This window comes from Polyodon spathula, chromosome 1 (genome assembly GCF_017654505.1).
Source record: "Polyodon spathula isolate WHYD16114869_AA chromosome 1, ASM1765450v1, whole genome shotgun sequence".
In the NCBI taxonomy this organism is placed as follows: Eukaryota; Metazoa; Chordata; class Actinopteri; order Acipenseriformes; family Polyodontidae; genus Polyodon; species Polyodon spathula.
In genome coordinates, this window is record NC_054534.1 from 15,722,113 (window position 1) to 15,749,980 (window position 27,868).

Sequence of the window (27,868 nt, forward strand, 5' to 3'; positions counted from 1 at the left end):
GGACAAAATGGATGGAGCTAAATAGTCTGCAAAAGACCTAAGACTGGGACGGAGATTAACCTTTCAGCAGGACAATGATCCCAAGCACACAGCCAAAGCAACACTGGAGTGGCTTAAAAACAAGAAAGTGAATGTCCTAGAATGCTTCAGTCAAAACCCGGACTTGAATCTGATTGCGAATAATACAGGCACATATCTGCCAAATCAGCACAAAAATCAAAACCTAATACAGTAGTAATGGATTAATGTACATATACAATGTATGTAGTATAAAGGTTTATTACAGAAGAAATATAAAACAGTGTAATGTAACTAGCACTGTACATTACTATACAGTATGTAACATTCTGTATTTTAATTATTTAATACAGTAATTCTATGTTGCCTTGGATAAAGATCGTCAGCTAAATGAATTTAAAAAAAGAACAAAAGAGATGGCTTATAGCAAAATGCATAGCAACATTGTGTATTTGTAGCCTAATTAATCTTGTTTATATTTGCTTACTTTTAAAAGCAAAAAATGTCCCCATGTTTAAAGCAGTTTGCGTGTTGTTTTTGTTCACTAACCTATTTATGGATATGTAAATGCTTTTTCTATAGACGTTCGCAAATCCAACTTTTCAAAATATCCGCCTATACCAGTCCACAGGGGGTGGGATATACGACATTGTACTGTACTTTAAGAAGAAAGGCATGATGGTCAACAAGATTGTCAGCTGGTGGCAGAAGATCAATGGGAGAGGGAGATCTGAGGATGAGGATGTACCAATAGGCACTGCAACAATTGCTAAAGCTTATCTTTATTATGAAAAGTTAATGCATTGAGGTAAATGTTTTTAAATACAGTATTCGGTGTGTTATACACACACACACAACCTCAAGTGCACTATTTCTTACTTTAAGTATATTTACAAATCCTGATAACTTCTGATTAATACCATAATCCAGTATTTGTGAAAAACATCATTTAGCCTAGACCCATAAATTGGCCTTGCAAGACCACAAGTTTGACATGAATAGGTTCTGTTTGCAGTCTTCACATGAACAGATGGGGCTGAGGCAGTAGCTTGGCTGGGCATTTTGATCTATATGGTCATAAAACAAGACTGGTTCTTAAAAGTACTCTCCCTTGGGAAACATTTGGAAAAATAATGCAAAATGGAGCATTATATGTATTCCCAAATGGAAACTGTAATAAATGTAATAGGCCTATTTAGAAAATGTATATTAAAAGGTCATAGCTAAAGTTGACATTTTACCATGGTTGTACAACTGTATTGGGTTTCATCATCCACATAAAGTTAGACTTCAGTACTTAAAGTGATTATTCACACAAACAGACAGCTATTAAATCAGTTTATAAGCCCTGCTGATAAATAGCAGTATTATATACTGCAAGATATTCATTACAGAAATGTAGGTCTGACTTTCTGAAATACTTCTAATTTTGTTATTAGTCTAGTTGCATTTAATATTCTCAGATTCAACAAAGTCCGGAAACTATACCTCTTTTTTCTTATTTTTTTTTTATTTATTTATTTTTTTTTTTTTTTATTGCACAAGGCAAGCACATCGAACGGCTACAGACAGTCCAGGTTTTGTCTGAGCTGCCTAGAGTATACATATTCATTTGCATATAGGTCTCCCCAACTTAACATCATAATGTAGTTTATCCAGGATGCCTGTCCTGCAACAATGCTGGTGCTCTAATTCAATTAAATGGACTGTGGGAGCAGAAAACAAACATTGTTGCAGGAGGGAACCTGATCTTGATACTCATTTATGGCCCACGATGTTACAAAAAAATCCATATACAATTGGAATAATCATGGAAAATATATTGTGATGAGGACAGCTCAGGGTGCAGTAAAAGTAATGAGTTTTAGAGATTTTTCCTTTGCAAATTCAAACAAACTCACTATTTTGGGGTGAGGGGCGATTACCAGAACAAAATATTACTTTAACAAGGACTGCAATGTACCCACAATATCAGCCACAATTACAAATGTAATAGACAGTCCAAGATGGCAGGACATTAACATACAACCTATTGAAAAATACACAAGCAGCAGTGTTTAACAGTGTTGTGAACAACCAACTGGCTGTTATTACTCAGTGCATATACTTGTGATAGGGATCAAAAAAGATCTTTAGGATTGAATAGATGGATAGCTTATTGAATAATAAAAACTTACAACAGATCTCAAGGGCTGCCTTGTTTCATATTACATGTGCCTACCTCTAGAAATATCATAAACGCCAGTACAGCACACTGCATGCTTGTACATTTTGTACAAAGCCAATACCGGGATGTTTTGAATATAAAATACAAATTATAAATGTAAGTGCTAATTATAATACATTGCCTGTTTTCATTTCTCCATGGCCCACTAAATCCTATATTTGGTAATCATCATCAATGATCAATATTAACACATACTTTTGCACCAGGGTAATTACATACACATAATTTTTTATGGAATAATTTTGCCATTTGGAGGCAGAAGGGTAATTAACCAGATGAAGCAGCTGGGACACCCTTATTGCAGATTTAGCTGCAAATATTAGAACTAGAATTGTATCCAACTCTCTCCAGCATCACATTATGTGCAACATAACAATTTTTTTTGTGGCCTTACGTAACAGAATACACTTGTTACAGTGACTTGTGACTGGGGTGGGCTGAAACAACTCTATGGTGTGATAGATATGCGCCGCTTAAGGGGAGCATAAAACAAAATCGAGTGTGTGGGAGGTATAAGTTGCAACTTTTTTTTTTTTTTTTTGTTCAGTGGCTTAAATTCAGCGATCAGAACGTAAAAAGAAACATTAGGAACCACATGTTTTTTTGTCTATAGTTACTGTGTGTGACACCTTGTATCTCAGACTTGTTGTGTCTGGTTGGAGATAAACCATTAGCATAAAAGTGCACATATTTTTTTTTTTTTTTTTTTAATTCTGTAAAAACCATTACATTTTAAAAACCATGTCCTTTTAACAGTTGAACAAAAGCTGTCAGATTCACAGGTCCAAATATAAGGTAAAACAAGTGATTTTTGCTATACAGTGGCATTACCTAAAATTATAGAAGGATTATGGGTAACAGCTAGGTCATGTTACTCATTTCTAAAATCCTTATGTTGTGCAGTTTCAAAAAATGTATACTTATTCCAGTGACATAAGTACTTTAGGAGTATATTTTTAGGACGTACTGAAGGATCATTTTTCTCCCATCTAGAGTACAGTGAAAAAGTATTTGCCCCCTTTCTGATTTTCTGCATTTTCGCATATTTTTCACATTGAATTTGGTCAGATCTTGTTGTGGGTTGTACATAGAGGGAGTCTGATAGAAAAAATGAAAGTTTGGTGCTACTTTCATTTGTTTGGTGTTCAAGGTAATCAAACATGCAATCTTCAGGTGTGAAAAAGTAAGTTATTGCCCCCCTAGTTAACTCAACCCAATAAAAGGGATAATTAGGGTCAGCTGTTTGAATACTTTGGTTAACAATCAGGCCTGATTTGGGCCAACCCTGCCCAATATAAATCTGACTAACTTTGGCCCTTGAAGTTGTCTGCACACAGGTTCTAGAGGCACATCATGCCACGATCAAAATAAATTCCTGAAGACCTCTGGAAAAAAGTTGTTGATGCCTATCAGGCTGGAAAGGGTTACAAAGCCATTTATAAGGCTCTGGGGCTCCACCAAACCAGTCAGAACCATATTGTCCAAAGGGAGAAAGTTTGGGACAGTAGTGAATCTTCCCAGGAGTGTCCGTCCTGCCAAAATCTCTCCAAGAGCAAGGCGTAAAGTCGTCCAGGAAGTCATAAAGAACCCTAGAACAACATCCAGGGATCTGCAGGCCTCTCTCGCCTCAGCTGAGGTCAGTGTTCATGACTCCACCATCAGAAAGACACTGGGCAAAAATGGGATTCATGGCACAGTAGCAAGGCGGACACCACTGCTCACTAAAAAGAACATGAATGCTTGTCTCAAGTTTGCCAAAAAGCACCTGGATGATCCTCAAGAGTCCTGGAACAATGTTCTATGGACAGATGAGTCAAAAATGGAACTTTTTGGCCAACATGGGCCCCATTATGTCTGGCGAAAAAAAACCCCACTGCATTCCACAGTAAGAACCTCATACCAACAGTCAAGCATGATGGTGGTAGTGTCATGATTTGGGGATGCTTTGCTGCATCAGGACCTGGACAATTTGCCATCATTGAAGAAACCATGAATTCTTCTCTGTATCAGAGTATTCTACAGGAGAATGTCAGGTCATCCATCCCTGAGCTGAAGCTGAAGAGCAGCTGGGTCATGCAGCAAAGACAATGATCCAAAACACACAAGCAAGTCTACATCAGAATGGTTGAAGAACAAGAAATTTAAAGTTTTGGAATGGCCTAGTCAAAGTCCATACCTAAACCCCACTGAGATGTTGTGGCAGGACCTGAAATGAGCAGTTTATGCTCAAAGACCCACAAATGCCATTGAGTTGAAGCAGTTCTGCATGAAGGAGCGGGCCAAAATTCCTCCACTGCGCTGTGAGAGACTGAACAATAACTATAGGAAGTGTTTGGTTGCAGTTATTGCTGCTAAAGGTGGCGTAACCAGTTATTGAGTCTAAGGGGGTGATTACTTTTTCACACGGGGGCACTGGGTGTTGCAAAACTTTCTTTAATAAATAAATGAAATAAGTATCAACATTTTGTGTTATTTGTTCACTCAGGGTCCCTTTTATCTAATATTAGATTTTGGTTGAAGATCTGATAACATTCAGTGTCAAAAATATGCAAAAATGCAGAAAATCAGACAGGGGCCAATACCTTTTCATGGTACTGTATATTCCATACACAGTCTGTTTAGGATTTATAAATGACTAAGCCTCAGAACTATTTGTCAGCTGTCAAAGTGGCTGTGATGTGAATGTAAAATCAAATTTTTTCTTCAGTCCTCCACTTATCAGTTTGGTGGACCTTTTTTTTATTTTAAAAAGCAATCTATCTCACGGTCTGTCTCTTCATTCCACAACATCAGACACTTCCTGTACTTAAATAATGATCTAAACAAAAAAATACAAAATTGTTTTTTATATAAATCCCAGGGCATAATCTAACTAAAATTAATGTTAAAAATTATGTGATCTGTAAAGTTGATATGTCAAGAGATTTACCCAATTTTGCAATGAATGCCCAAGTAACTCAATATACTATGGTATACCAAATATGAAGACAATAACGCCATGTGGACTGTCTCTATACAGCAGAAACATATTGAGGATCAGATGGATGTAGTCATTGTTTTATAGTAATCAAGCACTCTAGAACTGGAAACATTTGAATATGTTCTCAGCACATCACTACGAGAATATGACTTACAGCCGTTTATTGATATAAATCAGGGACACCTTAGCCATACTTGCATATTCTCTTATTCTTAAACATGACTTTTCAGAACAGTCAGTTCTATACAGTAACCTTTATTTTCTATCCCTAACTTCCCTGAATTAGATGCAGTAAATACACCAGATTTTAAATAAACAGGTACTAATTAATGTGACTTCATGTCTGTTTGTGTAAACATAACCTAGGAAATTGAAAACAGGCAGTCTTAAAATGTGATTAAATCCTTGTATAATAAATCTAAGAAACCAGCTAGTCAATCAGTCAGATCCACAGATGCACGTCATGTAAGTTCAATAAAAAAAATTAAAAAAAAAGATTACAACAATTATACACAGCAGCCTGAACACAATGCATTTCTTTTAGCACAACGGGATTAAACTGCAATTATCATGCATATTGCTTCCTTCTAAAGCTGCAGACACGAATGCTCCCAATAGAAATAAACAATCCTCGAGGCTGCCCTTTTTTATTACATGTACATTACAGTTAAGTTGTCTTTTTTCACTATAGAAAAATATAAAATAAATGTGGAGCTATTAATTCTACAGCTTAGCACATTATAAATAGGGGTCTACTTAAAATGTGGTAACTTTACGTATTTTTCACTGGTAGGTTGCGGAATAAAATTAGGATTTCACAGACCTGTTTAATCATTAAATAAACCTAAGTAGACAGTATTTCAGAACACTATAAAGCCCAAAAATGGTGGTACTTGCTTCCTTACTAAAACAGTGATTGTTTTTGATTGGTATATGTCAAACAAGCTGTTTAAATTCCACAGTCTATCAAACTAATCTGCCATTGCTGGAAATCCCTCCTGTGACGTTACTGGTTGGAGAAGGCAGCAGGAGAAGTACGTAGTGTGTGAAGTAAGTGATTTTTCTAAAGCAAAGTGTGTGGAAAATGTCAAATTTTAACATTTTAGATTCAGAGTTTTGTAATTGTGACTTACTGCTGATGATTTTGTACAATATTATTACAACAAAGCAATTTATATACCAGCTACATGTAGCTTTTACATGAGTTGTCCAGTTTCCAAATGTTCGTAGTATTTAATAGTAAAGTAAATGCTCTTGGCATCAGTGACCTGGAGCTGATTGTGCTAATGGAATCAGAAACAGGATTGGATCCCGGCTCATTTTTAGCCAGATCATGTAAGGTGTTTGTGTACAAAGCAGATTTTTTGACCAGACCAGAAATATGCATGCATTTTTAGGCTTCCGCATAGAGTGACAATACAGATTCAAAGGTGGACAAGAGGTGGCTTTAGTGATGTTGTTTTGTGAGAAAGAAACTATACCCACGGGGAAAAAAATGATAAAACTTTAAAAATAATAACAATAAATATAATAATAATACGTTAATAACTTACTCTTTAATTTATAACATTAAAGTTGTTATATGTATTTTTTTATACCTATGAAGGGGGATTATTATTATTATAATAGTAATAATAATGTAATGCGTATGAGAATTATGAAACACATAAATACAAACACAAGCTACCTGCTGCGACAGGTTGTACAGTCAGTTCAGACGTCTGTAAAAGCATCCAGGACCTCTCTATTCAGGCCCACAATTTTAAAACTGGCATTCAGAAAAGTTGTCGGCTTGTCGAAGGGAAGCAGCGGTGTATATTCAACTGATCTACATAACAAATAGAAGCAGATCATAATACCACTTTATAGTTTAAAACACTAAATAGAACCCTCCCTAGCATTTTACTTATTTTTCCAATTTTTATGATTCCCACATGCCCTGGTAGAAGTGTGACTTTCAAAACCCTGAAACAGACATTCTAATAATCTCAGTGGCAGCACTGAGATCCGCTTCTGATCCATCCCAGTGAGCAACATTCTCAGAAAACCATGTCATTTCTTTTTTTTTTTTTAATAGAAAAAAGTTTTTCGATAAATAACAGATCCTATTAAGATGTATGAGATTTTCTCAGAGGATTTGTTGTCATAAGTTAGTTTTATAATAATAAGCTTTTAGCATACTTATACGGAGCAAGTGTCAACTAATTATCCTTTTCCTTAAGAATTATCATATATACATGTCGGAAGTGTCTGTCTGAATTCAAAGCTGCAAGTGAAAACTGCCAGAGCGTGATATTACAGGTACCAGCAGGCTACATCAAAACAACAGGTTCTGTTTAGGCCTATGGATTCTAGCAGCATTACATACAGTGCAATTGTTAATCACACTGTGAACATTTATTAAAATAATATAGGCATACAATAATTCTGTAAGGATCTATGTTTGAAACAAAGCAATGGTTTCATCATTTTCTAGTTAATACTTTTCAGTTGAGTTTTTAATGTACTAAAATTTGAGGTATAAAGGAGTCTAGAAGGGAAAAACTCAGCATTTTAAACAGGGCCAAAACAAATGTCAAAGACTGGTCATGACTGAAAACAATCAATGCACAACCAGTCAACCAATTCACGTTTTATACAGTATGAAGGACACAATTACCTATAGCAGGCCTTTGACAGATCAATAAAAAAAAAACACATGTCAAAAGGCTTCTTTCATGATAGCATAGGTCTTACCTGTGAATTTTAACAAATTTGAGGAAAAAAAAATGTGCACAATTGCACACTCCAATGTTAAAATGGTAAAAACCACCTTAAAATCCTCCAACAATTTCTGTCAATTTCACTTTTTAGTTACAAGCAGCTGTTTGGATGTCTCTTGGCCACTCAAATAAGCAGCTCAAGTGTGATATGGATCAAGGATATCAGGCCTTATGGAAGCACTCCACTTTGTAAGCAGTGGAGCTATACAGAACAAATAGCTGACAGAAGAATTCCATTTTATAATGCCTTTGTGCATATGAGTGTTGCAAGGATGTGGCTTTGGCTCAAAGTTCATTTTCTCAATGGGATTTGGAAGTCTGGAGATAGAAACCAATAATGTGGGGCAAACGCATTGAAAACTAGGAACTGATAGATGTTTAGACACACTTCTAATTGTGACCCATCTTGAAAGATGAAGTAGTAGAAGTGTTAACACAACCAGTGCATCTGACCCTGTTGTGGCCTGTCATCCTCAGTTTCCAACAGTTAACTAATTTATGTTATTGTACTTTGTTTTTGCCTTCAATAGCCCCAGGGGTCCACAGTTTATTAGACTTTGTAGTTTGAGCAGGCAATTATCCAGGTTACACTTCTACAATAAATGAATATAGAAATATGATGTTCCAAACCAGTAATCCACTGGTCCTTGGAAAGTGAATACGGTACAGAATGTATAATTCACACGGTCATATTTTAATGGATTATGTCTTATATTTAATAAAAGGTGTAAAAATACACTCCATCTAAATCTATGTGTCTCAATCCCCTAAAGGAAAGGATGATTTCTTTAACGCTACACAAGTGGTTACTTTCATTGTTTTTATCTTTGTACAGTACATCAAATTTACAAATTAAATTAGGTCTATGGTATGACAAGGTTTACTATATATAACCCTGGACTCAATTCTGAGTCAACAACACATTTTAAATCTCGGGTCAAAATTGTATTTATTTTTTTGGCCTGCCATTTCCTTAACCCTTAGCGGTCCATTTATTCAGCACTTGTCAGGCCCGTCGGGTCCAATTTATTTTCAAACGCGCTGCTGATTTTACATGTGCGGTTTAAAATATAGTTTTTTCATAGTAAAACAGGTTTAACAGGCCCTGAGTAGCAAAAGGACGTCAATACTGCATCTCTAGCCAAGCCCCACCCCTTGATCGCTGTATTTTTCACATACCTCTTTATAATCGTACATACTGATAAATCCTCTCCTGATCACTCATAATAATGTGATACAAGTCTTTATTTTATTACTATAAGATCTCAAAAAGCTCTGCAAATGTCCATGATATTCTTTGCGCACTGGATGCAGAAGCTGCTATCTCCTTTTTTGTATCTCCTTGTTATCTCTGTGGTGCACGGGCTATCTGTATTGCTCAGACACACCCCCTTTTTTTCCGGCTTCATTCGGCTCCTATTGGTCTCACTCGGCCATTGAAAGGTTTTCTCAGCTTTTTTCTGAAGAAAAAAATGACTAGAAACCTGTGCTTTACATCTTTTTGATGATGTCGGACAAGTTCCGACATTGGACTGGAAAGGGAAAATTGTAATGTTGGACCTCGTCCGACATGGGGCCGCAAAGGATTAATTAAGATTGGTTCTCATGCGTTTAGAAGTTTGCCAAACATTCTTTGACTATTTCCTTATCATGTTTATAGACATTTATGGAATTGGTGGCAGCATCACGCTATAAGGATGCTTCTCTGCGTCAAGGCCTGGTAAGCTTGTGAAGATAAAGGGCAGAATGGATGCATCAAGGTACTGAGAAATCCTGGAGGAAAACCTGCTGAAGTCTGCAAGAGACCTGGGACTTGGGAGAAGATTCATCTTCCAGCAGTACAATGACACCAAACATACAGCCAAAGCCACACTGGAGTGCCTTAAAAACAAAAAGGTCAATGTCCTGTAGTGGCCCAGTCAAAGCCTGGACCTCAATCCAATTGAGAATATGTGGAAAGAGTTGAAAATTGCTGTTCACCAAAGGTCCCCATCCAACTTGACGGAGCTTGAGCAATTTTGCAAAGAAGAATGGGCAAAAATTGCGTGTCCAGATGTGCAAAGCTGGTAGAGACTTATCCAAATATACTCATGGCTGTAATTGCTGCCAAAAGTACCTGTATAAAATAGACTCAATGGGGTGAATACTTATGCAATAAATTATTTTATGTTTTGTATTTGTAATTAATTTAGAACAATTTGTAAATTTTATTTTTCACTTTGACATTATGGACTTTGTGTTGATCAGTGGCAAAAACTCCTAGTTAAATCCATTTTGATTCCATGTTGTAACACAATAAAATGTGGAAAAGGGTGGGTGAATACTTTTGAGAGCCACTGTAGGTTTATTACCCCTTTCTTTTCTCATGGCAGTTTCTAAGTCGCAGGGTTGTACTCTAATATACGGTGCGTTTCTTTCTCTTAAACCAGCAAGACAACTAAACACTCACTGTCTCCTGGTCCAGGCAGGGCTTCGGTGAGGAAGGTGAGTTGATCCCGTGGCTAACCTCTAAACATCACTGCTACAGCGAGAGCTCACTAACTTCTGCTTGACACTCCAAAACACCACACCACCCACTCTCCGAACTTCCTCACCTGTCTGGATCAGGATTCTGCAGCGTCTCTTATTAGCCAAAATACTGTGCATACAACCAGAACAGAAATGCATTTTAAGAATCATATATATATATATATATTATATATATATATATATATATATATATATATATATATATAGAGAGAGAGAGAGAGAGAGAGAGAGGAGAGAAAGAGAGAGAGAGAGAGAGAGAGAGAGAGAGAGAGAGAGTGATGAATTCTGTAATTTTCAAGGTTCGTTGAGCCCAATGAATGATCAATCAAACACCAGAGCCCAATGAATGATCAATCAAACACCAGAGCCCAATGAATGATCAATCAAACACCAGAGCCCAATGAATGATCAATCAAACACCAGAGCCCAATGAATGATCAATCAAACACCAGAGCCCAATGAATGATCAATCAAACACCAGAGCCCAATGAATGATCAATCAAACACCAGGGCCCAATGAATGATCAATCAAACACCAGAGCCCAATGAATGATCAATCAAACACCAGGGCCCAATGAATGATCAATCAAACACCAGAGCCCAATGAATGATCAATCAAACACCAGGGCCCAATGAATGATCAATCAAACACCAGAGCCCAATGAATGATCAATCAAACACCAGAGCCCAATGAATGATCAATCAAACACCAGAGCCCAATGAATGATCAATCAAACACCAGAGCCCAATGAATGATCAATCAAACACCAGGGCCCAATGAATGATCAATCAAACACCAGAGCCCAATGAATGATCAATCAAACACCAGAGAAGGGATTGGACGGTATTAAATTTGCACGGTATGACAATTGTAAAAAAAAATACTGTGGTAACCTTAATATCAGGGTATACAGTACATCATTTTATAAAATATATCAAGTTATAAAATAAAGGCTTAAATGAAGAAAGACTAATGTAAATCACTTAAATTACTGTAATTCACAAGAATAAAACCAACAAATCACACTTCCTTTTAGAGAATGATTTAAACATTTGGTATTTAGTATTTTACTATACCAAATAACTTGGTACGTTTCTTTTTTATAAAGACAATCAGAATAATAATTAAAAAACAAAAATAAAAAAAAAATAAAAAACTAAAGCTGTACACTCTCAATGTTATACTACAGCAGTATTAAGGTATATTACTTGCTAAGGAATAAAATTTTGATTCCTTATTTCCTGTTTCATAGTTATGGTATTACATGGTTTGGCGCCAGCGGTAAAAACCGAAAAACCAGGGTCATAAGGTTGGGTAGGGAACACCAGAGCCCTATGGATGATCAATCAAACACCAGAGCCCTATGGATGATCAATACCCAGTTGATCATATGCTTGAAATTGATTCAAATTGTTACTGTAGTAATGTTTAGCAAATTAAATCAGGTTTGTATTAACCCTAACCCTAACTTAGAAATTGACAATGTTTGTTAACAGTTAATAAACAAAAAAAAAAAACCAGCCCTTAAAATAAAGTGTGACCTAAAAAACAGCTGTGTTCAATCAGTCTAATTTGTGGAGCTAAACCTTTCGACATTCCCTAAAAGTAGATTCCCAAAAGACAAGCTTTATTCAACCTAAGAGTTAAGTTTTGATTTAACATGATATAAAATAAATTAAAAAAAAACCCGCCATGTTCTATCAGCAGCTTGCCTGCATTTACCGCTCGCATATCTGAGGTGAAACACTGTTCAGAAAATTAATTATTTATTTTAACAAATTAGCTTTGTTTGTTTTTTTGGTATTTAAGTACAAAAGGCTGCAACATTTAAACACCTCAGTTTTGTTTACTAGTAATAAGCATCCTGAAAATCTAGAACTATAAATAGCATTAAGCAGCAGAGAAGTTTGTACCATGTAAGGCCATCCATCCCCCCCCCCCCCCCCCCCCCCCCCCCCCTAGGGGTACCGTATGCCAATAACCAACAAACGTATAGCGTTAACCCGCGTATGACTGACTGAATTGCAATCGCATACCGACTGAATGGCATTCTGGTTCATAATTAAACAACCTTCCTTTTTTCGCATATTTTTCTTTATATATTTACATGCCAACACTGGTACGAACAAACGCTTGCCAAGGCTCTCAAGCACCTGACCAGACTCAAATTTCTGCCAGATACTCAGGTTGATATGTGGAGAGTAAAATGACTTGCTTGTTTATCATGAAGCAGTATTCAACATTTGTTTACAGTATGTGGAAGAGACAGTATAGGAAAAAGAGGCGAAGTTCAATTAATAGTTGTGTTTCAAATGACAATATATAACTTCTGATACCACAGTTAATTTTAAAAGCAGTGTTATTGCCAAAATAATATTTTGGTTTATTTTTATTCTTAGTTTACGTGTGTAAGTTGCCTTTACATGTTCAGAATGATTGATAAAATTGAAATTAATTACATGATATGGGGCAGCCAGACTTGATGGACAGGGGCCAATTGTCCCTTGTATGTCTTTAAATGCCCATAGAGCAGTTCTTTAATTGGCAGCCCGCGAGAGCCTTTCTTTTGGCTTGCCGAATGCAAGATTGAACGGTCACCACTATCTACGGGTTATTTATGTCCCCTAACAAGCATTTTGTTTTTTTTGGCAACACGCCATAACACAGGAACACTTTATCAGCACTTTATCTATTAATCATTCTCCTTCCTTGTTTAAAATTCGCTCTGTATGTAAGCAACCCTCAATCAATAAGCTTTAGTTTAATCACGCATTCAGTATGCACATTCATTCCCATTCGCATCAGTACATTCCATAACCTAATGGCAAATACTATTTTACAATTTACTTCTATTATTTAACGTCTCCAAATAAATACCCCTCTCCTGTAACTATCTATCATTAAGGTCCCTGCCTCCGCTGATTTACTGGGCTAAGCACGGTTACCTAGAGAACCGCATGTGACAGGGTAGCACCACGGCCCAAGCCGTTACTGACAGGAAAGAGAGACAGAACATGCAGTTTAAGTGCGTATGTGCACGTTTATTTAACAAAACCAAATACAAAAACATTAGCTTTCAATACCACATGTTACAGGAGGCTGTGTGGTCCAGTGGTTAAAGAAACTGGCTTGTAACCAGGAGATACCCGGTTCAAATCCCTGCTCCCAGCCACTGACTCATTGTGTGACCCTGAACAAGTCACTTAACCTCCTTGTACTCTGTCTTTTCGGGTGAGACGTTGTTGTAAGTGACTCTGCAGCTGATGCATAGTTCACACACTCTAGTCTTGTATCTTGTAAAGCGCTTTGTGATGGTGGTCCACTATGAAAGGCGCTATATAAAAATAAAGATTATTATTAAACACCGATACAAAAATCACAGCACAAACAAGCACTCACCCTCACTCCTCCCACTTTTATACATGTGGCCACTCCCCAATAAGCATCAATTACCTAACTGGGGAATAGCCACCACACCTGTGATTGCTGGCAGGGACAGATTTAACCCCATTCCTGCCAACCTCACATTCCCACACACACATTTACAGCACAGGCAGTGAGAGACTGTGACGGAAAGATGAGTTCTGGTGATGAATTTTCCTCCCGACCTGTGAGGGCGCTAAAGAACGGGAGGAGAAGTATCTGGAAGGGCTGGCCTGACAGTTCGTTTCCGGGTCAGGGAAGTGGGTCAGCCTGGAGGGAAGCGCGACTCTGTTGTAAGACCGTATTGATTTGAAAGGTAAACGAGAGGCAGCTGCAAGTAATAAGGCAGCTGCAACCGTTTATCTCGATATCATGCGGGATTACATATAGGGGCCAGGGTAACGCTGATCTTCTCCTTCGTTTGGGTTAACGTTAGGAGAGAAGGACTGAGAGAGGAGCTCTCAGAGTATTGTGAAGAGTGTCGTACGTGTTGTGTGTTATTTTCTGTCTGTCTGTAATTGTCTGTCTTTGTCGCAACAATAAACAGTTAACGCACATCTCCGGAGCTGTCGAAAGGAGAGCACCATCCGGAGCACCACTGCACTGAGCACCTGCACGTTTTCGATCACCCAGGACTGGTGACCATACCGTTGTTTTTTTGTTCGGGACTGTGCCCTTGTTTTCATTATCCCTGTGCTTTACACATTGTTGTGTATTGCCGGGGATTTATTATTTTTGACGGTCGCCAGACCTGGAAAAGAGCAATAAACCACACTTATTCACTGAATCACTGTTGTCTGTTCATCACTCCTGCACCGCATCACCGCGACATCTGTTCCCCTTACCAACCATTTTGCCACAGAGACATACAGACAAAACAACAAACAGAAGAAACAATAGTCAAAATAAGAGAGACTAAAAACTATTAAAGCACAGTAAATTAGTAGAAGAAACCGAGCCTGTTAAAGGTCTTTTATTTGGGCTTAAACAAAAAAAAAAACCTGTTTGGCAACAGTAAGAACTACACATTTTAATCAAACTGAAAAGACGTAAAACTGATTGATTATATCTACACTACACATTTTTACTGTCATGCCATGTTTTTCAATTAGAAATTTTTCATTTACATTTAAACACATTCGAGTTAGAAAATGTTGATACATATTTAGACTTCCTACACTTATAACCAGTTGCTTAAAAAGACGAATCTAATTTAAATGTTTCTGTTAGTGTATTAAAACACACACACACACACACACACACACACACACACACACACACACACACACACACACACACACCACACAAAACAAAAGTAAATTTTAAACCATCATAGACTGGTATATTAAATATTACGTATAAGCATATATTTGTAAATATAATATATAATATATATATATATATATATATATAGATAGATATATATATATATATAGATACACACACACACACACACACACATTGTTTCCTTTAACAACATTAACCTAATTATAAAGAAAATTCATTAGACATTTCACCAAGGTAAACTATACTTTTAAACAGTAGCCTAAAATCACTAAAACTGCATCTTTCACTTTAGATTTTCAGTGCATGATTTCCAAAGCAGTCTTTTTTCTTGCCCAATGAGTAATTTCTGAAGCTGAACATAGGTCATTATAAAATGATTACAGATGGCTACAATTAAAATGCCACTGCTTATTTTTAATATTGATAATGTAAAATTGATTAATTTGCATGACCCCAAACAACAATGTCGCACATGGGATTGTCAGGAGTCAATCAGAGACCTAAGCAAAAAAAAAAAAACAGACATGGTTTGTTAGATTGGCTGTTGCTAAACTATACCTTTTTATGTAAATGTACAGAATTTGATGATCGTTTTCACTGCTGTACACCTGTCTGGCCATAAACTGTATTGAATTATGCACTGAACATGAGCTGTAATCGGGATTTGATTTTTAGATATAATACAGTATGTTGGATGTCCAGCTTTTTATAGAGTTTGTTATTAAAACTGATTGTTAACAGTTAGTGGCAGGGGTTGTAACCTTAAAAATAGATTTTCATTGAGGATGAATGGGTCCCTCAGATACAAAGTAAATATATATAGGGCTGTCAATTAATCGCAGTTAACTTCTGTGATTAACACTCACATTTTTTTTTTTTTTTTAAACACACGTTAATCACACTCCTGTCTTGTCCCTCTTAGCATACCCTAATTAATTTCCTGCGGTGTGATTTTAGTGCATGCCAGGATTGAATGAGTGTAGTCATTGTTTGAATATTAAATTAGTCACAGAACCGCAGTATGTAGCAAAGTACTCAAACTAAAGGACTTGTTAATAGTTTTTTTTTTTTTTTTTTTTTTGTTTTTTGGGGGGGGGGGGGGGGGGGGGGTTTGACGGTTCACTGGATAGAAAGAGGGTTACTTGTATCTACTGTTAAAGTGAGTCCCAGTATCACAGAAGTGCCTCTAGTCTGCTATACCATCTGCGGGATAAACATGCTTTCACTTCTCAAAATACACTCCAGTAGTTTATCTGCGGCAGACAACAATATAACAAATGAAACCCATCAATTTCGACAGAGCACTCTTTTAGAAAATCAGGATCGCTACAAACCTATAAGTCAAGCTCAGTACGATACTATAACCAGTGCTGTTGGATAGTTACCGACTGCAGCCCCGTTAACATTGTATCTTTGCTTTATTTCTATAACAGCATTTATTTCCAACAATACTATTTACAGTTAAAGAGGATATAACCGTTACTCAGTGAATGTTTGGTTTTACTTAGGCAACTTCACATTCTTAATTACAGAGAATTTTACATTATTATTATTATTATTATTATTATTATTATTATTATTATTATTATTATTATTACTTAAATGGCAATGAAAAACAACAGTTTATGAGTAAAGAAAACTGTAAAGGAAACTGATAATTGTAAATGCAGTAAAGGTGAGTAATACATTAACTCCAATGTGATTTAGCAGTTGGTTCAAACAATTTAAAAACAATGCTGGACTGTAAATAAATATAAAACTATAAAAAGAGAATCATAGTTTTTATGCTGATGATAATACCAAGATTAACTGAGATTATTTTTTATACAGTAGAACCTAATTTATTCGCACCCCGTTCACCCGAGACTAATTATCCATGCATCCCTGACAAGTTTTATCTCTGAAATACAGTACATTACTGCTAATGTAGACTTAATGCCCACGGTCCACACACACATGCACAAAGATGCATGCGTCAGTCTAACCTGTGGAGTCGGCATGACAGCAGAGCTTCGTGTCTTGGTATGAACAGCTGAAGGATTTTGTAAAATTAGTTCTCCTGATGCAGTTAAATAAGCCCAGCAAACACATTTTGCCTCGCAAACAAAAGACTATGATGGACATTGTCAAGGTTCAACAGAATGACCTGCAGCAGTGAATTGTTTTAAAAAGCTGATAGGAAGAAAAAAAAAACTTTTGTTGGTATGTATTTTGTTGAATTATAAGATAGGTTTAAATTACACAGCAGGCTTGTTTAAAATTAATTTTAAAGTAAACTTTTTTTTTCTTTTTATATAATTATATTTTTAGTTTGAAATACCAGAAAACTAGCAACACTTAGCTACAATTATGAATGCATAGGATAAATTAGTGATAATACCTTGTGATATTTCTAGCTGCTAGCCACATGACTTGGTTTTCAGGAAAATTGTCAGCTTTGTTGGGCTGAATAGCTTATTCCCCGTCATAAAATGTCTTATGATCTTGTATCTTTGTAGTATTTTTTTTTTAAAACATTCTTCTGTCTTTGTAATATATTGTATTGCAATATTATATATTGTAGCAAACTCTACTTTGGTTTACATTACTAGTTTCTGTATTCTTTTCATGCATTCTAGTCACACTTCTAAACAATGTTGCAGCAAGAGTTTTAACTGGGACTACGAGACAAGATGATATCACTCCTTTGCTGGCATCTCTACACTGGCTTGCTGTCCGATTTAGGATAGATTTGAAGGTGTTGTTATTAACCTGTAAGGCACTAAATGGCGTTGCTTCACCTTACCTTAAAAATCTTTTAACACCATATGTCCCCAATCAGACACTCCGATCTGAAGATGCCAGGTTACTTTCTATACCCATTATTCGGAAAAAGAAAACTCAGGTGGTAGATGTTTCTGCAATATTGCCCCAACATTATTTAATGACCTGCCAGGTACTGTAAGGGATGCCCCCTCGTTGATGTTTATAAATCTCGATTTGACTGTTTTACAGAGTTAGGGTCAATTCCGAATTGAATTGAAATTCAGAGGTCAATTCGAATTCAAGTGTGATCACAAAGTGTGGAATTGGTAATAAATTGGAATTGAGAAAAATCTAAAAGCTTTGGAATTGGAATTGGCATTTTTTAGTGAATGGAATGATCAATTCCATTTCAATTCCACTGAACAGCACCCAATTTTGCACAAAACTACTGCACTGAATTGCTTTAAAAACCCTGAGGAATAGTATTCCCAGTGTAGCCTGACTCAATAGTCAACACACCTGTATGTATGTCACACAGTTACAACAGGTGTCATGAATGATGAGCTGATTACAGCTTGAGTTTCCACAAGGAAGAGGAGAAAACTGGGATTTTTGCCCTCAGTGTTTGATCACTTTGATGAGCCAAGTGAAGGTGGCAAAGAGGGAAACCCTTGTGCTATATGTAAACATTGCAGAACATCTGTCTCTGGTTCAACAAAAGATTCTTCCAACGGCACCTCAAAGTAAGTATATTATGCAACAATCCATATCTTGCATGTCTAAATTTCTTATAAAGATAAATTTATCATTTTAATGTTTGGTGTATTTATGCTTTAATTAGTGTATTTTATGATGCAGGTAGAAAATATTTAGTGCAAACTTGTGTAAAAGATTTCTGTTTATATAATTGATTAACTAATACAGGTTCATTAAAACTGCTCAGTCTCGCTGAATGAGTTTGTATTATCATTTGTATCCTATCCTATCTTGTCAGATTAAATACAGAGAATTAGATATTCCAGCTTGAATCTAGGGTTCATTATTGTAAGGTGACGATTAAATGCTTAGCTTCACCTGGTAATTGAATACTGCTTATTTTGCAAATTTGCTGTTCAATGTGTTACATACATAAAATGTGTGATTTTTTTTTTTCTCTGTGCATTTTCAGAGAAAGCACTCTGACATCCTTGGGGAGTTTGCTGATCAATCTGGCCAGACTTCAGACCCTAGATGTTGAATGTCACAGATCTTCACCAAGTGAAGCTTACCAACAACATTGTTAATTCATTGCTAATGATCTCATGCCCCTGTCTGTCGTAGACAGCACAGCCTTTCGCAACATCCTCAGCACAGCTGAACCATGCTTCACCATGCCCAGCAGGAAACACCTCAACCAGAAGCTACTTCCTCAATGTATCTCCAGTGTCCTAGGTCTAAAGAGGAGTCAAATGCAGCAAGCCCAGCACATCTACAGAAAGTATGAGGTAGGGCTGCTACGATAAAATTGATTTTCGATTGATTCCATTCCTCATCATATACATCGATTATAAAAACTGGATAATAGATTCAATAATTACATTTTTGTAATACACACAGTTAATAACATTATTTAAGTTTATCAACGAAACTGCACCGTACGCCCTACCTTGCTATTTACAGTATTTCTGCCAGACAAGCAAAGGGCATGCTTTTCACATTCAATTGTTGTGCACAAGCTTTTACTTAACTGTAATGACATTAAAATAATAACGTCTCGGGAAGAGGAATGCACCGAAAATGTGTGGTGCAATCATCGACATTTACGAGAACGATTATACTTTGTGTGCCCAATTAATCAATTGCTATTTTGAGACTTAACTGACAGCCCTATTATGAGACTATTGAAGTCTACAACATGGTGACAATACTGCGAAGGCATTCACTATATTCCCACCATTGGATAAACTGGATTATTTTTCACCTGAGCGTAGCCCCTGCTTCACTCACACTCTACAGTTGGTTGTTCGTGATGCCCTGGGAGATACAAGGTGTCCAGAATAGTACATAATTGCCATAAATCCACCACAGAAACAGAGTTACTGTAGGGACACTACAAACTGCAAATTTCAAAAGCCACAAGGTGGAATAGCCAGCTGAAGACATTGAAGTCAATTTTGAAAGTTCCTGCAGAGGTCCCAAGCTCATGCCATAAGAATTGAAAATCACTGGGGAACTCTGTGAAAGACTACAGCTATTTCTGAAGAGGTCACTGAGAAGGTCCAGGGAGACCAGATAATCACCGCCAGCTATGTCATCGCATGTGTCCGAGGTTTACATCATGTGATGGCACACATCAGTGAAACCTATAACAAGACGGTGGTAACCATGCAGTTATCTTTGGAGACGTGCCTTGCAAAGTTTGAGGTGTAGTGTTTCAAGATGGCTGCAAGTCTGGATCCTCGTTTCAAACTGGCTGGTGCAAGGATGAAGATGTGCACAGCATGAGGGAACTGCTAACTAACAAGGTCACCTCTCTGCTACGAAGAGCTGCTGACATGGCTACATCCCCTCCACTAAAGACACTCGTCAGACTCTTTTCATGTATGACCAACCGCTCCACTGAAATCTGCAGCAGTATCTCCACCACAGACGCCTCTTCTAAAATATCAAACTACCTGTGTCAACCCTGTCTGCCAGAAGATTGTGATGCTGGAAAGAAAAACATTTGGAGTTCCCCCATTTAGCCCAACTAGCCTGAAAGCATCTAGCCATACCTGCTTCATCTGCACCTGCAGAAAAACTATTTTTAGTGTGGCAGTCAAAGTTTTCACGCCTAAGTGATACAATATAAGTGATGAAAAATTTGAAGAGCTTTGATCAGGTATAACAGAATTGATAAGTGATGATAATCTTTATGGCTGTATGCACAACTTGATACTTTCTTTGAGATACAATACATACTACAGTACAACACTGTTTGTCTATAGTTTGTTTTCTTTTGTATTTCTTGGCTATGCACATTGTACTGTAATAAATGTAAATTATCATTATTGCTGTTAAGTGTGCAATATATATATATATATATATATATATATATATATATATATATATATATATATATATATATATATATATATATATATAATTGTATGTGTTGTATGTATGTTGTGTGAGTGTCCCTTATCTTTTAATACAAAATTATAAAAGTTCATGAACTAGAGGTAGAATTGGATTTGGAATAACAACATTGTAATGAAACTGAATGTATATATGGTTGGAATTGGAATTGACTAGATTTGATTGATGTTTTTTTAAATGGAATTGGAATTAAATCTGAATTGATGTGGAGACGGAATTAAATTGGAGTTCAATTAGTGGAATTGACCCCAACTCTGCTGTTTTATTTATTTTAAATACTTTAAACTATTTTATGGGTATTCTTGTTGTTACTTTGTTGTTTTTTTATTTTTTCTTCATGTAAAGCGCTATACAAAAATAAAGATTGATTGAATATGTTCCACCCTAACTCTTAAATCAGCTAACCCCAGTGTGCAACATCATTCTCAAAGCAAACTACTGATCACATTGCCTATATATATATATATATATATATATATTATATATATATATATATATATATATATGTCTTTTGCTCAGAAGAGCTTAAGAAAAGTCTGCAAAACAAAAACTGGCAATTGTATCATATGCTGTACATTAAAAAACAAACTAGCTTTTTTGCATGAGAAGGCAATTCACCTACCAATTTTAGCTGTACCATTTTTTTTTTTTTTTGCCACGCACACCCGTTAGTGTGAGGAATGTGTGTGATATGTGCTGCTGCGTCACATTTTCATCACAATGGAGAAAGAATTTGCATGTAAACCAAGCCAATGAGAAAGATGTTCTGCATTTGACTGATTTGCGTAAGTGATGTTCAAGAATGAGAAAACAAAATGTTTTTTTGCAAAAGCACAAACATAACACATTGCAGAACAAGATATACCATTTCTAGTTGTTAGGAAAAAGACTGCATTTAAAACAGTAAGGAAGACATTATTGTGCTTTGCTTAGATAACCGATGGCCCCAGAAAGGTGATCAGAGCACCAAGCTTGTCCAGAGATGATCCTGCTTACGACAGTCATTTGAACAGCAAGAGATAAACATGACTTGCATTCATCTTCTTTCCCCTAAATATATTCATGAGCATAATTGCATTACAGTTAGCAGTAAGCATACAATTCTCAGTTCTCAGTGAGCAACATCTTGGTATTATACCTTTGTACATTATAAACATTGGAAAAGCACATGACATAGCATTTATGCTGTTACCATATGGTTCCAATATAGAGTTAAAGGGTGAAGGTGAAGCTTTTTTTATATGTATAATTTGCCACACAAAACCTGTGTCATGTTTTAGGTACTAAGCACCAAATTAGAGAGAGCTTTTTGCAGATTTAGTACACCTGGCAGATAAGAGGGAAGGACCTTGATTGACTGCATAATAACCTACATGAAAATAGTAATTTCCACATGCCACAAGTGTGGCTCTATTCTGACAATATTCTACATATTGTATAATGCAAAGCAACAACTTTCTAAGGATGGTCCAGACTCCCACAGCATAGCAGTCTTAAGCAATTCCTGGTTTCCGGCACCTGTTCTTGATTAGGCTTATAGTTAAACTTGAGTGGCGATGCAATGGGAGCGTTACTTCTATCCTCATTGTCTTTTTAGTTTTCAATTTGAGAGCAGCGTGCTAGCAGAGGTAAGCTTAAAGACATGTTTAAAACAATTGTCAGCTGTTAACATTTCCTGACAGCAGAGCCAAAAAAAGATTTCTGATCTGATAACCTGGTCTGAAGTCTGAAAATGCTTTAGGGAACTCTTCTCACAGGATCTCCAGTAATATGCCTGAAACACTAGTTAACCAACACTTTACAACAGAAAGAAGTGATGTACTGTAAGCAGAGCATTGGTTCTTGGTGGTACAGTATTTTATGGTTTGTACTGTATCTTCTACGTCTCAGTCTAGCACCTTAGTTGTTCTTTACTGAAAGCCAAGACAAGTATCCACAAAAGGGAATCAACCTATTTCAAATCACAAATCATGCAAAACTCATATGCATTGATTTACGTGTACCAACTAATCCCCCGAAAAGTTTCGTTACATATGAAAGGGCTTGATACAGTGTATGTAAAAGTCTGAATTGTGACATACATGAATTCAATATGCATCGTTAGCATGGGATAATACAGTACATATGGCAGTATACTGCATGCATAAAGACCCAATGCAAAATTAAACAGATCAGTGAATGGTAAATAGAAGCTTCATAAAAGTGCAGTAAAAAACAAGGCTCTATTTAAACATCTGGGGTCTGTGTCAGTTGGCTTTTGAAAACATTGATTTCTTGATGATTGAGAGACTATGCGAATTTAGAAAAAAGTCAAATGTTGAAATCACTAATGTGAATTTAATGACAGTCTTTTTTCTTTTCTTTTTTTTAACAAATATGGAAACATTGTTTAAATCTGTCGTTTTACTTTTACTAAGCTGATGTCTATTTGAAGTTGAATACTGTCCTGGTCTGTTTCTCTCCCCGTTCTTTTGGCGTACTAACGCAGCCCTTATGGAAAGTCGTTCCATGGTGCTGAAATTGCTTTCCATACTGCTGAGGTTTTCAAAAAGTATTAACTTTGTATATATATATATATATATATATATATATATATATATATGGTAATAGTTTCAACCAAATACCTTATCCTACTTGGCTCTTATATAAAAGGATTCATTCATTCAGTGAAAACTGAGATCCTCTCTCGACAACATAAACATAAACTGTTCATGCTGTTAAATGTATTAGTGTTGCTATACAGCCAGGTTATTACACAAATGCACAGAAATGTACAACACACAGACCCCTTTTGTTTTCAAATAAACATGGCTCGAAATTTAACCAAAACAATGTATTTTGTTTTCTAAATTCAGAAAAAAAAAGAAAAAAGTGTTTGAGCAGCACTGTGTTCTGGAGGGTTTTTCTGTTAGGGTGGAGCAAAGACATCCCAGTCAAATTCCTTAGAATACCTTCAATTTAAACCATTTGTAATTACAAATGCATAGGGCATTTTTATATTTTTTTTACAAGGGCTCATTTCACACATGGGGCTCCATCCATCTTCATTTAAAGCTACAAATCAATACAACCGTTTCTACCTCCCCCTCAAGTTATTTAAAATATACTGTATAGCCTCTGGTGACCACTGCTTCCTTTGTAAAAGTATGGGTTAAAATTTAAGACACAGCATACGTAATGAATACACACACAGACACACACACACACACCTCCATGCTACCCATACCACAGAATTCACCGTTCCTCCAAACCAAGCGGGATGAGAAATTCCAAATTTAAATTAAAACGACGGATTTCGCTGCCAGAGGGAAATCGATGTCGCAAAGTTAAATGTCCTGTTGGCTTTATCAAACCGATTTTTTTTTTTTTATTATATGATTCAGAACGTACTATTTTCGTTTAGTTTCCGTTCAAAGTTAGTTTACAAGTTGTCTCAACACATGTCTGTAATTATTAATAATTGCACTACGATGAGTGCGTGTGTTTGTGAAAACGTCAAGAAATCTTCATTATATATATATATATATATATATATATATATATATATATATATATATATATATATATATATAATATATATATATTATATCCTTATAATTAAAAAAAAAAAAAAAACTTTGAGACAAAAACAGACACACAACAATATTGAAATCACAGAATGCAACTGAAGACAATAGCAAAGCGCTGTCAATTTTTCGTACATGATTGCATTTGTACCCACCGCCCGCTTCCATCACTTACCTTGCTATTTGTTTATTTATTTATTTATTTTTTCTTATAGCGATGAAACCCCGAAGAAAAATACAAAATACTTCCTCATATTCTTTTCCAGGGTTTCTCCAACACGGTATTCACAGTTCGGGTTGTTAAAGGATAACGTGTTTGTTTAGGAGGCTGAATAGAGGCTGTGAGTAGGGGCGGAGCGTGCGCGCGCAGGCACACAGCAGGCAGTCAGGCATGAAGAGAAAGAGACAAATAGCCAAGCTTCTGTGCAATGGGTTAGCACCGATATTAATCAAGATCCGTATTGTAAAAAGGGAACATTCAGGGCTGGCACGCAGAGACTGATACTACTCTAGTGACCTGTTCTTACAACCTCAGCTCCCTCCCATCTTGCCTGTGATTTCAACGAAGCCCACAAGTACTCTGAAAGTTTAGAGTCCACTACCGTAGGCTCAGAGTTAGGAGTTCAAGAACCTTGTCAAAGTGAAAGGAATAAGCAAAAAAAAAAAAACTGTATGCAGATATTTAAGTCAATTTAAAGCCCTATACCCAGTGATGACAATTGATGTATACTATTATGAATAGGGAAAACATGTACACATTTGATATATTTTTCTGAAGGCTTTCAACCAACGAACTGTTATCTGTGCTTGAGATGAGACTTGTTTAATGAATCCCATGCACAGAATAGGAGTTATGTGCTGTTCTAGCCGTCATTAATTTTGTTATCATATCATTATTAATGTAAGTAGAGGTGCAACACCATACTAATATATTGTAGATCTAATTTCCATCCTTTATTATTGAAAAAGAATGAACTTAAAAACAGAGCAACGTTTCAGCCAAGCTGTAGTGAATCGACACAGCGCTCGCCATTAAAACACATTAGCACAGGACCTCAGTGAGTTCATTATTGATTTAATCATTCAAATTTAACAATTCAAATCAACTTCATGAAGTCTGTAAACAAAACTATTGCGTTACAATACAAATGTTTAAAAATATGTATAATCATATATTTCAGTATTACCTTATTCACAACCCAATTTAATTCTATTTCCCAAACTTATTAAAAGATCTTCATGGCTGCATATACCCAAAAAATGTTTGTGATTAATTAAATCAGTGTATTACCAAGCACAAGTATCCAATAGTGTATCTATTAGGGAGAAAGCAGCTTAAGTCATATTCTTAATTGAGTCCCTTTAGGGCTCAGGCGATCCAATGTAAAATTCCAGAAAGCTTAGCCAACCTTGTGCTTGTGAGCTCCTGTATCTTGGTGTAAGGTATCAATTGAAAACATTAAAGCAGTAGGGAAATATAATATAGTTTAGAAGAGAGAGAAGAGTGAAAAAAATGAAGCTAGACACCCTTAAACTGCATAAATACCTTAATCCCATAACCACAGGTCTGGTTTGTAAAGCAGGGAACAGCCACATTGTACAGCATTGCAAAAATCTGTGTGTATGTGTGTGTGTGTGTGTGTGTGTGTGTGTGTGTGTGTGTGTGTGTGTATGTATATATATATATATATATATATATATATATATATATATATATACAGTGCCGTGAAAAAGTATTTTCCCCCTGTCAGATTTTCTGCATTTTTGCATATTTTTGACACTGAATGTTATCAGATCTTCAACCAAAATCTAATATTAGATAAAAGGGACCCTGAGTGAACAAATTACACAAAATTTTGGTAATTATTTCATTTATTTATTAAAGAAAGTTATACAACACCCAATGCCCCCATGTGAAAAAGTAATCGCCCCCTTTGACACAATAACTGGTTACGCCACCTTTGGCAGCAATAACTGCAACCAAACGCTTCCTGTAGTTATTGATCAGTCTCTCACAGCACCATGGAGGAATTTTGGCCCACTCCTTCATGCAGAACTGCTTCAACTCAGTGACATTTGTGGGTTTTCAAGCATAAACTGCTCGATTCAGGTCCTGCCACAACATCTCAATGGGGTTTAGGTCTGGACTTTGACTAGGCTATTCCATAACTTTAAATTTCTTGTTCTTCAACCATTCTGATGTTTGTGTGTTTTGGATCATTGTCTTGCTGCATGACCCAACTGAGCTTCAGCTTCAGCTCACTGATGGATGGTCTGACATTCTCCTGTAGAATTCTCTGATAAAGAGAATTTTCCAGGTCCTAATGCAGCAAAGCATCCCCAAATCATGACACTAGCACCACCATGCTTGACCGTTGGTATGAGGTTTTTACTGTGGAATGCAGTGTTTGGGTTTTGCCAGACATAATGGGGCCCATGTTGGCCAAAAAGTTCCACTTTTCACTCATCTATCCATAGAACATTGTTCAAGAACACTTGAGGATCATCCAGGTGGTTTTTGGCAAACTTGAAACAAGCATTCATGTTCTTCTTAGTGAGCAGTGGTTTCCGCCTTGCTGCTCTGTCATGAATCCCATTTTTGCCCAGTGTCTTTCTGATGGTGGAGTCATGAACACTGACCTTAGCCAAGGCAAGAGATGCCTGCAGATCCTTGAATGTTGTTCTAGGGTTTTTTGTGACTTCCTGGATGATTTTAAGTTTTGCTCCTGGAGAGATTTTGGCAGGATGGACACTCCTGGGAAGAGTCACTACTGTCCCAAACTTTCTCCATTTGGACAATGTGGCTCTGATTGTGGTTTGGTGGAGCCCCAGAGCCTTATAAATGGCTTTGTAACCCTTTCCAGCCTGATAGGCAACAACAACTTTTTTTCGGAGGTCTTCAGGAATTTTTTTTGATCGTGGCATGATGTGCCTTTAGAACCTGTGTGCTGACAACTTCACTTTGATGGTAAGGGCCAAGGATAGTCAGATTTATATTGGGCAGGGTTGGTCCAAATCAAGCTTGATTGTTAACCAAAGTATTCAAACAGCTGACCTTAATTATCCCTTTAATTGGGTTGAGTTAACTAGGGGGCAATAACTTTTTTCACACCTGAAGATTGCATGCTTGATTACTTTGAACACCAGACAAATGAAAGAAGCACCAAACTTTGGTGTCATTTTTTTCTCTCAGACTCCCTCTATATACTACTA

General features: G+C 36.5%; 1 protein-coding gene across 3 annotated transcripts in view; it reads right to left on the reverse strand.

Moving 5' to 3' along the window:
* The window catches only part of LOC121314656 (phospholipid phosphatase-related protein type 1-like), a 91,553-nt gene that overhangs the window by 49,512 nt on the left and 14,173 nt on the right, over positions 1 to 27,868 (reverse strand). The window contains exon 1 of one of the 3 annotated variants that reach the window (XM_041248140.1): positions 24,831 to 25,132. The exons of the other annotated variants lie outside the window; for them this stretch is intronic. The gene's annotated coding sequence lies outside the window, so the exon portion shown is untranslated. Of the gene's footprint in view, positions 1 to 24,830; positions 25,133 to 27,868 lie in introns of those variants that run through there. 3 annotated transcript variants of the gene reach the window in all.